The following is a 12,982-nucleotide window of genomic DNA, read 5'->3' as shown; positions in this document are numbered from 1 at the left end:
AAGAAAAGATATGTCGGTAGTTGGAGAGGTTGTTTGGATGAAGGGTAGGTTTTATAAGAATAGGGGAGATGACTGCATGCTTGAAGGATTAGGGGACAGTGCCTGATGAGAGGTAAAGATTGAGAAGGCAAGATGGGAACAGTTAGACGGAGAGATGTAGCAATGGAGGCAGGAGGGGATAGGGTCAAGTGGGGAGGTGGTGTGGGGGGAGGAACAGATGAGGGCCATGACTTACTCACCAGATACATGGGAGAAAGATATCAGAGTTGGTGAGAGTGATGGAGAGGTGTGGTAAGGAATAGGAGGTGGCTGGTTGCCGATGGTCTGGTGGGATGTGAAGTCCTGACGTACTGTATGGAGTCAATCTTGAATGTGAAATAAGTGGCAAAGTCAAGAGCAGACAGTGAGGGGGAGAGAGTTAACAGTGGCAAAGAGACATCGGGGGTTGGAAGACTGGGAGGAGATGAGATTCTTGAAGTATGACTGTTTAGTGAGGGAAAGGGCAGCACTGAAGGATGAGAGCATAAGTTTGAAATGGAGTAAGTCTGCCTTAGAGCGTGATTTCCTCCACTGTCGCTCTGCAGTACGTGACCATTTCTCCGGCAGGGTCCACAGGTTATCCACAGGATAACATTAGGATATGATGAAGCGACAGCAGATTTGCACAAATCGGTCAAAGCTTTTCGGCCTCCCAGGCTGCAACGGGCCTGTCCATATATCCCCGCCTCCTGGCTCAGACAAATCAGTTTTTTGTTTGTCGCGGCAAAAGCCGGACAAAGGGTTGTTACAAGTGTGGCAAAAGTAGGTGCATCACTTGCAACTTCATTCAAAATAAAACCCAAAAAATCAAGTTAGAGGATTCTGAGAAAACACATGAGATTGAACAGTTTATTAACTGTGGAACCACACATGTGATTTATCTATTAATCTGTAGCTGCAACAAAAAATATATAGGCCGGACTACCCGACCTTTGAAAATTCGGTTTTTAGAACATCGCAGAAATATTCTAAAGAGAATCCAGACCCATAGTGTATCCAAACATTACAGTGACTGCCACCAAGGAAATCCAGCCTGTCTAAAACTCATAGGGGTAGAACATATTCCAAAAACAACACGAGGAGGAGACAGATACAAAAAATTGTGTAAACAAGAGACCCTATGGATGTTCAGAATGAACAGTATATTTCCAGACGGACTCAATGAATCAGTAGAACTTAATATGTTATTGTAGATGCTTTTTTCATTTTTTACATTTTTTCCTTCTGTAAATGAATCTCTCCTAATGTGGATATAGGATTCTGCAATGTTTGCAATAAATAACTGATAAAAAATATATTGTTTTCTTAAATAAAAAAATCTATGATATTAATTAATATAGGTCAATGCAAATCCTTGACCCACATATAAACCAGCATATATATATATATATCCGTATAGATACTGTTAGGACATCAGCACCATGATATGTGCCACTAAATTAAAATATTAAGACCACTTAAAAATACACTCACAGATCTCAATAAAAACTATATATAACTCAAAAGAAACAGATAAATATATGTTGTGTTAGAAATTTGAACATATAAAAAAGAAAAAATCAAGTTTTTCAAAACTCATTTATTACGTTTATTACTGTTATCATCTATTGCCAAATAATGTCAGGATTAGAATATATATATGATACCGAGAGAATAGAGCCATCTTAAAAATCATTTGTTTCTGAGGATTAAAACTGGGGCATCATGATTGTAATGAATTGTCCACATAAACTGTAATCCACAATGTCTCTTATCTTGTTTTTAGCACACTGACATTGTAATCTAGAAGTCAGGTGATCAATTGTGCATCTGGTTACTAGGCGACGGTAACAACATAAATATTGCCAGAACCAGAACAATAAAATGAAATCACGTATAAAAACCATATGTACTCCGGGCTTATGTTTACTAATAATTTCCAGTTAAACTATCACACACAATGTCCCTTAATACGGCACCTACATGTCAATTAACCACACTGACAGTATAACTTAGAGGCCAGGTGACCAAGTGTTTATATGGTCACCAGGCAACAGACCGGGGATTGAGTCCGTGAGCGGAAGTGACGCGATCCGTGCCGAAGGTCTGTTTATCTGACACAGACACGGACGCGCCGCGATAGCAGAGCAGCGATCGGCTCTAGAATCGATATGAGAGCAGGTAGCATCCAACAGGTGGGGATCATATAACTAGTCTAATACCAGCTAAATAGACTTCAGATAATTTGGACACAGTATCTACCTTAAAATAAAAGAAGGGAGGTTGCTAGGCAACAGCACTGTCTGACCCGGAAGTAGTTTGAGATACCAAAACAAAGGGGAGTATAAGATCAATAGTAACCTGGAAGTAATGAGTATTGATGGAAAAAATTTTATTTTTAAATTTATGGATTTGTTAGACATATATTGAATTAAACCATGAATTAAGATTGAGTCTGTTATGCACTTTATTTGTATGTATTGTTTGTATATGTTTTGTGGAGGAGATTGACCGTTTCTGGAGCTGTATGAACTGAACAGGTGGGGCCAATCAGTGGCCATCTTAGGGTATAAATATAGAAGCCCTGACACTGATGAGATCACCTTTGAGAAAGCTGCAGGCACTGCAGCGAAACGCGTCAGGTGTTTATGCTCCAGGATCACCATCTTCAATTGAGAGCTGCACGCACGACATCCGGATCTTTAGTGGACTTTGACGAATCACGCACAGAGAAAAAGGTGAATAACCTGTCAACTGGCAACACAGCCTTTGCCACTCAGCACTGAGGACTCCGCACACTGGTGAGGATACAAGATTGTCATTTGGTTCCACCCGCTATAAGGGACGCTATCCAGAGAACCCCTTCCTCCAGCGGTAAATCATGTGGCACTGATGCCATCAGAACTGTGTCAAAAAGTCCAGTTGTCACCTAACTCAAAATACCGTCATTTAGTCCACACCAATTAAGAAAACGGATGGTCTAATTAAGGCAGCCCCATAGTGATCCTGCTCATTGTATTTTACTTTTTTATTTACAATTCTATACCAATTTTATTGATATATTGTATGAGATATTTTAATAAATTAACCCAATTTTTTTCACCTTCAGTTCATACAGCTCCACGTGTGTTTATCTCCTCCATTATTAATATTTTTTGAATGATTTGAATTTATGTTTATTTACACCTCATAGCGCTGCTACTTTGTTTGTTGTTTATTGTGTATAGTGTTTTCAGGACTGACTAGACCTGTTTTTTAGCAGCTGCTATAATTAGAACACCAGCCCACCTTGCGCCCGATTTTTAACCTAGGTTAAAAAAACTCTTTGCTTACTCACCAGATACATGGGAGAAAGATATCAGAGTTGGTGAGAGTGATGGAGAGGTGTGGTAAGGAATAGGAGGTGGCTGGTTGCCGATGGTCTGGTGGGATGTGAAGTCCTGACGTACTGTATGGAGTCAATCTTGAATGTGAAATAAGTGGCAAAGTCAAGAGCAGACAGTGAGGGGGAGAGAGTTAACAGTGGCAAAGAGACATCGGGGGTTGGAAGACTGGGAGGAGATGAGATTCTTGAAGTATGACTGTTTAGTGAGGGAAAGGGCAGCACTGAAGGATGAGAGCATAAGTTTGAAATGGAGTAAGTCTGCCTTAGAGCGTGATTTCCTCCACTGTCGCTCTGCAGTACGTGACCATTTCTCCGGCAGGGTCCACAGGTTATCCACAGGATAACATTAGGATATGATGAAGCGACAGCAGATTTGCACAAATCGGTCAAAGCTTTTCGGCCTCCCAGGCTGCAACGGGCCTGTCCATATATCCCCGCCTCCTGGCTCAGACAAATCAGTTTTTTGTTTGTCGCGGCAAAAGCCGGACAATGGTATTCGTACCTTAGAAAGAGTCACTCCAACAACTCTCTGCCGGCCACGCTTACCCACGAGTACAGTGCTGTTTCGGCAGGGGCGTCTGTGTCTGATATAGTAGCAAGTCCAGCAGACGTTACCAGGCTGTGGCCGGAGCACGGGGAGAAGGTAAGGCATCGGTTCCTCTTAGAGGGGAATACGGACACAGGTGCACTGCTTTGGGAGGAGACTACCAGTCGCCGACGCGGCTGCCTCCTTGGGTGCACTAGCCCTTAGGGATCATAGGCTCCAGGAGTAGTATGAGGCCGCGACCCCTAGGGTTGATGTCAGCAGTGGGGAGTCATACGCTCTCCTGGTCGCCCTTCCCCCCGGTTCATGACCAGTTTCCTCCGAGTCTCCCGCCATGAACTGTTTTCCCGCTTCCGTCTGAGACGCTGTGTACTAAGGGACTCAGTCGCAGCATAGGCAGCTGTGTGACTGGTGCATCAGTTTTTACTTGGGCATCTGTGTTCACTATAGGTTCACAGAGCGGCGGTGTACACTAATAGCGTCTGGATCCACTCAGCGTTCGCAGACGTATTGATCGATCCTGGAAGCGGGGTAAGTCTCCCTGTATCCCACTCTACTGAGTATGGGTTATACAGCACTAAGTCTCTATCTACCTTTTGAGTACGAATAGTTGGATAAGTGCATAATGCATAGGAGTCTGATAATATTACTGTGGTTTCTTTCGCTATGAGTCTGAATACGGTTAAAACTTTTATAAAGTAATCCAGTAATATGTTTCTCCTACATACTTGAAATGTATCTGTAGTTGATTATGTGCTCATAATACTAATGTATAACATGTGACTGACTGCTAGTGTGATAGCTGACTTTACTATAATTCTGTCAGTTTTTTTCTATCTATTCCGATCCTCAATGCTGGTGTATAGCAGGGTAGGATTGTATATCACTTTAACGAGTCTTAAAGTGATTACAGTCACAAATTGTGTAGTACACTGTGTAAGTGTTGATTATTTATCATGTCTAAGAGCGGCAAAGGTGAGGAAGAGACAGCAACACCAACACTCATATCATGTTTGTCTTGCAAAGCTGGGTTAACTTCTCAGGATCTGGCTTAGGGTGGTTTGTGTGCAAATTGTTTTAGCTTTCACCAAGGTCTCTTGAATAGTACAAGGCAGATACAGGTGCAAGTTGAATCCCCTTGGGCTAGGTTTGCACAAACATTGTCCAGTATAGCTGAGCGGATAATTCCAACTTCTGTACCAGGAATAGGATACACTATTAACCCTTACATGCAGCTTTTCACCTGCGGTTTATCACTTCCAGCAGCAACCTCTCAAATGAAACAGGCTGAAATGCCAGTGGTAAGTAAATCTACATCTTCACAGTCTACACATGTTTCAGATGAGGATTCATCGGAGGATGAAGGCTTTAAGCTCTGGTTCTGCATACGAAGAGGAGGAGGTAATTCTCTGCTCAGTGGACATAGCTGAGTTAATTAAGGCAATGAAAGCCATTCTATCCTTAGAAGAATCAGCAGAGCCTGTGTTAAAATCCAAGGCACCTGTGTTTAAACGTCCCAAAACAGTTAAGACTGAGTTTCCTGGGTCAGATCAGCTGACGCAAATCATGGAAGAGGCTTGGGCTACGCCCAGTAAGAAGTATGGAATTCCAATTATCCTCTTTCAGCTGGGGATTGTTTAAAGAGGGAGGTGGCCCCCAAAGTAGATATGCATGTTATTCGATTAGTGTGAAAATCTACATTACCTCTGCCTTCAACGTCATTAAATGATGTCACGGATAGGAGAGTGGATGTTTTTTTTTAAAACATTTTTTCCCTGTCTGTGGCAGTCATTAGACCAGCCATGGCTTCAGCCTGGATTGCAAAAGCAGTGGCTCCTGCATTGGAAGGAGATCTTTCAATCGCATCTAGAGAGCAAAAATCCCATATGGCACGTATAAAACAGGCTGCGATGTTCTTGGAAGAAGCAGCTTTGGATATGGGTACAATTGCCTCCAGGGCATCAGCTTCAACAGTAGCCGCTTGCACAGCAGTTTGGCTACGTACATGGAAAGCTGATTCAGAATCTAAAAAGGTCTTTACCTTTCTCTAGAGATATTCTTTTTGGTAAAGAATTGATAGATATTTTGGAGTCAAAAGCAGACTCCAAGAAAGTAAAGTTTCCTTCCACATACAAATTCAAACCTAAAGTTCCAGCTTTTCGGCCCTTTCGGTCTCAATGAAAAGCAAAAGGGAAAAGTGATGGCAAACAGCCCCAATACAACAAGTCTGGTAAGACTAAAAAGCATTGGCTACCAGAGGACCGGTTGGTAAAACAGAAAACAAGCCATCAGTCTGATGGTGCGGGCCTCCACCTGGGGGATTCCAGGGTGGGGGGCCGACTTCAGTTTGCTCAGATCTGGCAGCAGTCTACAACAGATGCCTGTGTGCATTTGCCTTCAAGAAACATGCTCCTATAAGGTTTTCTCTGACGTCCTAGTGGATGCTGGGACTTCCGTAAGGACCATGGGGAATAGCGGCTCCGCAGGAGACTGGGCACAAAAAGTAAAAGCTTTAGACTAGCTGGTGTGCACTGGCTCCTCCCCCTATGACCCTCCTCCAAGCCTCAGTTAGATTTTTGTGCCCGAACGAGAAGGGTGCATGCTAGGTGGCTCTCCTGAGCTGCTTAGAAGTAAAAGTTTAAATAGGTTTTTTATTTTCAGTGAGTCCTGCTGGCAACAGGCTCACTGCATCGTGGGACTAAGGGGAGAAGAAGCGAACTCACCTGCGTGCAGAGTGGATTGGGCTTCTTGGCTACTGGACATTAGCTCCAGAGGGACGATCACAGGTTCAGCCTGGATGGGTCCCGGAGCCGCGCCGCCTGCCCCCTTACAGAGCCAGAAGAGCGAAGAGGTCCGGAGAAATCGGCGGCAGAAGACATTCCTGTCTTCAGATAAGGTAGCGCACAGCACTGCAGCTGTGCGCCATTGCTCTCAGCACACTTCACACTCCGGTCACTGAAAACCTTATATGGCTAAAGAAATACATCACATATAGCTCCTGGGCTATATGGATGCATTTCACCCCTGCCAGTTTTCCTAAAAAAAGCGGGAGAAAAGGCCGCGTGAAGGGGGCGGAGCCTATCTCCTCAGCACACAAGCGCCATTTTCCCTCACAGTTCCGCTGGAAGGAAGGCTCCCAGACTCTCCCCTGCAGTCCTGCTACAGAATCAGGGTAAAACAAGAGAGGGGGGGCACTATTGGCAGCTAATATAAAACAGCAGCTATAAAGGGAGTAACACTTACATAAGGTTATCCCTGTATATATATAGCGCTCTGGTGTGTGCTGGCAAACTCTCCCTCTGTCTCCCCAAAGGGCTCGTGGGGTCCTGTCCTCTTTCAGAGCATTCCCTGTGTGTGTGCTGGGTGTCGGTACGATTGTGTCGACATGTATGAGGAGGAAAATGATGTGGAAGCAGAGCAATTGCCTGTGTTAGTGATGTCACCCCCTAGGGAGTCGACACCTGACTGGATGGTCGTATTTAAAGAATTACGTGACAGTGTCAGCACTTTGCAAAAAACTGTTGACGACATGAGACAGCCGGCAAATCAATTAGTGCCTGTTCAGGCGTCTCAGACACCGTCGGGGGCGCTAAAACGCCCGTTACCTCAGATGGTCGACACAGACCCAGACACGGATACTGAATCCAGTGTCGACGGTGAGGAGACAAACGTAATGTCCAGTAGGGCCACACGTTACATGATCACGGCAATGAAGGAGGCATTGAATATTTCTGACACTACAAGTACCACAAAAAAGGGTATTATGTGGGGTGTGAAAAAACTACCAGTAGTTTTTCCTGAATCAGATGAATTAAATGAGGTGTGTGATAAAGCGTGGTTTTCCCCCGATAAAAAACTGCTGATTTCTAATAAATTATTGGCACTATACCCTTTCCCGCCAGAGGTTAGGGCGCGTTGGGAAACACCCCCTAGGGTAGATAAGGCGCTCACACGCTTATCAAAACAAGTGGCGTTACCGTCTCCCGATACGGCCGCACTTAAGGAACCAGCTGATAGAAGGCTGGAAAATATCCTAAAAGGTATATACACACATACTGGTGTTATACTGCGACCAGCAATCGCCTCAGCCTGGATGTGCAGTGCTGGAGTGGCTTGGTCGGATTCCCTGACTGAAAATATTGATACCCTGGATAGGGACAGTATATTATTAACTATAGAGCATTTAAAGGATGCATTACTATATATGCGAGATGCACAGAGGGATATTTGCACCCTGGCATCTAGAGTGAGTGCGATGTCCATTTCTGCCAGAAGAGCGTTATGGACGCGACAGTGGTCAGGTGATGCGGATTCCAAACGACATATGGAAGTATTGCCGTATAAAGGGGAGGAGTTATTTGGGGTCGGTCTATCGGACCTGGTGGCCACAGCAACGGCTGGAAAATCCACCTTTTTACCCCAGGTCACCTCTCAGCAGAAAAAGACACCGTCTTTTCAAACTCAGTCCTTTCGTTCCCATAAGGGCAAGCGGGCAAAAGGCCACTCATTTCTGCCCCGGGGCAGAGGAAGGGGAAAAAGACTGCACCAGGCAGCCTCTTCCCAGGAGCAGAAGCCCTCCCCCGCTTCTGCCAAGTCTTCAGCATAACGCTGGGGCCGTACAAGCGGACTCAGGCACGGTGGGGGGCCGTCTCAAGAATTTCAGCGCGCAGTGGGCTCACTCGCAAGTGGACCCCTGGATCCTGCAGGTAGTATCACAGGGGTACAAATTGGAATTCGAGACGTCTCCCCCTCGCCGGTTCCTGAAGTCTGCTCTACCAACGTCTCCCTCCGACAGGGAGGCGGTAGTGGAAGCTATTCACAAGCTGTATTCCCAGCAGGTGATAATCAAGGTACCCCTCCTACAACAGGGAAAGGGGTATTATTCCACGCTGTTTGTGGTACCGAAGCCGGACGGCTCGGTGAGACCAATTTTAAATCTAAAATCCTTGAACACTTACATAAAAAGGTTCAAATTCAAGATGGAGTCACTCAGAGCAGTGATAGCGAACCTGGAAGAAGGGGACTATATGGTGTCTCTGGACATCAAAGATGCTTATCTCCATGTCCCAATCTACCCTTCTCACCAAGGGTACCTCAGGTTTGTGGTACAAAACTGTCATTATCAGTTTCAGACGCTGCCGTTTGGATTGTCCACGGCACCACGGGTCTTTACCAAGGTAATGGCCGAAATGATGATTCTTCTTCGAAGAAAAGGCGTCTTAATTATCCCTTACTTGGACGATCTCCTGATAAGGGCAAGGTCCAGGGAACAGTTAGAGGTCGGAGTAGCACTATCTCAGGTAGTGTTACGTCAGCACGGGTGGATCCTAAATATCCCAAAATCACAGCTGATTCCAACAACACGTCTACTGTTCCTGGGGATGATTCTGGACACAGTCCAGAAAAAGGTGTTTCTCCCGGAGGAGAAGGCCAGGGAGTTATCCGAGCTAGTCAGGAAACTCCTAAAACCAGGCCAAGTGTCAGTGCATCAATGCACGAGAGTCCTGGGAAAAATGGTGGCTTCTTACGAAGCGATTCCATTCGGAAGATTCCATGCAAGAACTTTTCAGTGGGATCTGCTGGACAAATGGTCCGGATCGCATCTTCAGATGCATCAGCGGATAACCCTATCTCCAAGGACAAGGGTGTCTCTCCTGTGGTGGTTACAGAGTGCTCATCTTCTAGAGGGCCGCAGATTCGGCATTCAGGATTGGATGCTGGTGACCACCGATGCCAGCCTGAGAGGCTGGGGAGCAGTCACACAGGGAAGAAATTTCCAGGGCTTGTGGTCAAGCGTGGAAACGTCTCTTCACATAAATATCCTGGAACTAAGGGCCATTTACAATGCCCTAAGTCAAGTAAGGCCTCTGCTTCAGGGTCAGTCGGTATTGATCCAATCGGACAACATCACGGCAGTCGCCCACGTCAACAGACAGGGCGGCACAAGAAGCAGGAGGGCAATGGCAGAAGCTGCAAGGATTCTTCGCTGGGCGGAAAATCATGTGGTGGCACTGTCAGCAGTGTTCATTCCGGGAGTGGACAACTGGGAAGCAGACTTCCTCAGCAGACACGACCTCCACCCGGGGGAGTGGGGACTTCACCCAGAAGTCTTTCAAGTGATTGTAAACCGTTGGGAAAAACCAAAGGTGGACATGATGGCGTCCCGTCTCAACAAAAAACTGGACAGATATTGCGCCAGGTAAAGGGACCCTCAGGCAATAGCGGTGGACGCTCTGGTAACACCGTGGGTGTACCAGACGGTGTATGTGTTCCCTCCTCTGCCTCTCATTCCAAAAGTACTGAGAATCATAAGAAGGAGAGGAGTAAAGACTATACTCGTGGCTCCGGATTGGCCAAGAAGAACTTGGTACCCGGAACTGCAAGAGATGCTCACGGAGGACCCGTGGCCTCTACCTCTAAGAAAGGACCTGCTCCAGCAGGGACCTTGTCTGTTCCAAGACTTACCGCGGCTGCGTTTGACGGCATGGCGGTTGAACGCCGGATCCTGATGGAAAAAGGCATTCCAGATGAAGTCATCCCTACCCTGATCAAAGCCAGGAAGGATGTAACTGCGAAACATTATCACCGCATTTGGCGAAAATATGTTTCCTGGTGTGAGGCTAAGAAGGCCCCCACAGAGGAATTTCAACTGGGTCGTTTCCTGCATTTCCTGCAAGCAGGACTGTCTATGGGCCTAAAATTAGGATCCATTAAGGTTCAAATTTCGGCCCTGTCGATCTTCTTCCAGAAAGAACTGGCTTCATTGCCTGAAGTTCAGACGTTTGTCAAGGGGGTACTGCATATACAACCTCCCTTTGTGCCACCAGTGGCACCTTGGGATCTCAATGTAGTTTTCTCCTTCATCCACTAGGGGCCACTGGAGTGTAGTTACAATGGGGAGATAGTAGGTGGTATTGGTAGCTGGCACTTTAAAAATTCTCACACTGTGGCTAGCTCCTCCCCTACTATCTCCCCTCCAAGCCAGTCTTAGTTAAGTGCCCGAGGTAGCTGGTTCACTTGGGTTTAGCTGAAGAATTTTCTTCTTTTTTCTTTATTATTTTATTTTTCTTACACACACTCACAGACTGGCAGCTCTGCCACTGCCAGTCTGCACCGTGGGAGCTGCCGGCGGGGTCCCATCGCAGCTGCGTGCGGCTAGGGATGGGCCCCGGCTGAGGGAGACACTGAGCTCTCCTGAGTTGGCGGACACCGCTGCGTGCGGCGCGTGTCGCGGCCACTCCATCCAGCAGAAGATTCCGGCAGCATGGCAGCGGTGAGTATCAAAAATGGTCGGACACCGCTGCGTGCGGCTTGTGTCGGGACCACCCCACCACAGAAGATTCCGGCTGGACGCCGCTGCGTGCGGCGTGTGTCGGGGCCGATCCACCAAGAACACAGTGGTGAGTGAAGTATACTTTATTTGTGGTGGCTATGTATGTTTTTAGAGCAATGCACTGTTTATTGTTGTACAACCCACTCCAGAAGGGCTCTCTGGGGCTGTAATGTACTTTATTGTATCCTTACCTGTCCTCCTCATGGAGAAACAGACAGGATGATTGGGGGAGGCTGAGTATGTGTTTATACAACCCTGACTGAAAAACGGGTGTGTGTCATTCTGATAACCCTCTGCTCCCCCAGCTCCCCGCACCCCCCGCACAGATCCCCACTCAGCGCGACTCACAGAGCCGGCACAGGGATCCCGCTCGAGCGCAAAGCAATGTTTAAATTTGGCGCCTTGTACGGAGGGGGCGGAGCTAAGTCCCGCTCTGTAGAGCGAGCTCAGCGCTCCCTGCTCCCAGGCGGCGACTCGCGCTCTGTTCAGCGCAACACTCCCCGGCGGCGGCTAGCAGATACAGGGCTCTACTAGCGCTGTATAGCGGGCTCAGCGCTCCCCGGCGGTGACTCGCAGGCCCAGCGGAGGGTACAGCTCGCTTCCCGCTTAGTTTTGCAATAAGGCGCCATAGCCGGGGGGCGGAGCTAACTCCTGCTCTGTACAGCGGGCTCAGCATTCTCCGCTCCCCGGCCACTGTTATAGTGTAATAGGCATTTATGTGAGTTTAATGCACATGGTGCTGAGGAGAATGTGATATAGTCAGAGTGGCTCAGCACTAATCCAGTTATCCACTATATAGATTTTATCGCATAGCCCAGAGGAGTTTCACTCTGGCGGCCATTTCCTCCCTGCACAGACCTGGCTTCATATTTGCAGTGTCTCCTATAGCCCAGTGGGCTAATCTTGCATACTCAGAGACAAATACAAATAAAGTCCCAGGTATATTAACAGTTAACCCGCTTTACTCAGCGGGCTCCCAGGTCTCCCCGTCGCTAGGCAACAGCTCTGGGATTTGTAACTTTTCGATACTTCAGGCTGCTGAAATATAGATACATTCCTCCTGCAGTAGAGTCCTCTATACCCAGCATTTCCCTACTTGCAAATCAGGGAACCTGCTCTATTACAGTAGCTGGGACTCAGCTCAATAATAATTAAAAGGATCTACTGTGCAGTATTTATTTACCTACGGTGTGTGTGTATATATACATATATAGTTATGTTTGTGCATGTATATATATATAGATATATATATTTAAGTGCGTGTAGGTATGTATATAGATAAATCCATAAAATACCAGATATAGGGGATAAAAGCCTACGGCCACACCACCCTGAACACGCCCGATCTCGTCTGATCTCGGAAACTAAGCAGGGTCAGGCCTGGTTAGTACTTGGATGGGAGACCGCCTGGGAATACCAGGTGCTGTAGGCTACTTCCGCAATGTTTTCTAATAACAACATCTTGCACATAACATTTTCCCCCATCTTTCTCACAGGCTGGTCACCATTTTGAAAAGCCAGCGGAACCTCAGAGAAACATCTGGTGCACCTTAATTAGCGGTACACTAAATACAGGGCGGGGTGTTGCCTTCCTTTTATTATTCCTTGTTGTCACTAGTTACTAATGCTATTTTGTAATTGTGGAATGCGTGTAAGGCATCAGACAAATAGCGCTGCGGCTCAGTACGCTAGTAGCGGGTAT

The 12,982-nt window shown here is 46.6% G+C and overlaps 1 protein-coding gene and 1 non-coding gene across 2 annotated transcripts in view; both read left to right on the top strand.

The window, feature by feature from the left end:
• The window catches only part of HDDC2 (HD domain containing 2), a 131,663-nt gene that overhangs the window by 22,257 nt on the left and 96,424 nt on the right, over positions 1-12,982 (top strand). The window lies entirely within an intron of this gene.
• On the top strand, positions 12,594-12,712 carry LOC134911919 (5S ribosomal RNA). The gene has a single exon (XR_010176964.1). It is a non-coding gene; the product is annotated as a 5S ribosomal RNA (ribosomal RNA).

Source organism: Pseudophryne corroboree, chromosome 4 (assembly GCF_028390025.1).
Source record: "Pseudophryne corroboree isolate aPseCor3 chromosome 4, aPseCor3.hap2, whole genome shotgun sequence".
Lineage (NCBI taxonomy): Eukaryota > Metazoa > Chordata > Amphibia > Anura > Myobatrachidae > Pseudophryne > Pseudophryne corroboree.
This window is presented reverse-complemented; position numbering and strand designations above follow the sequence as displayed.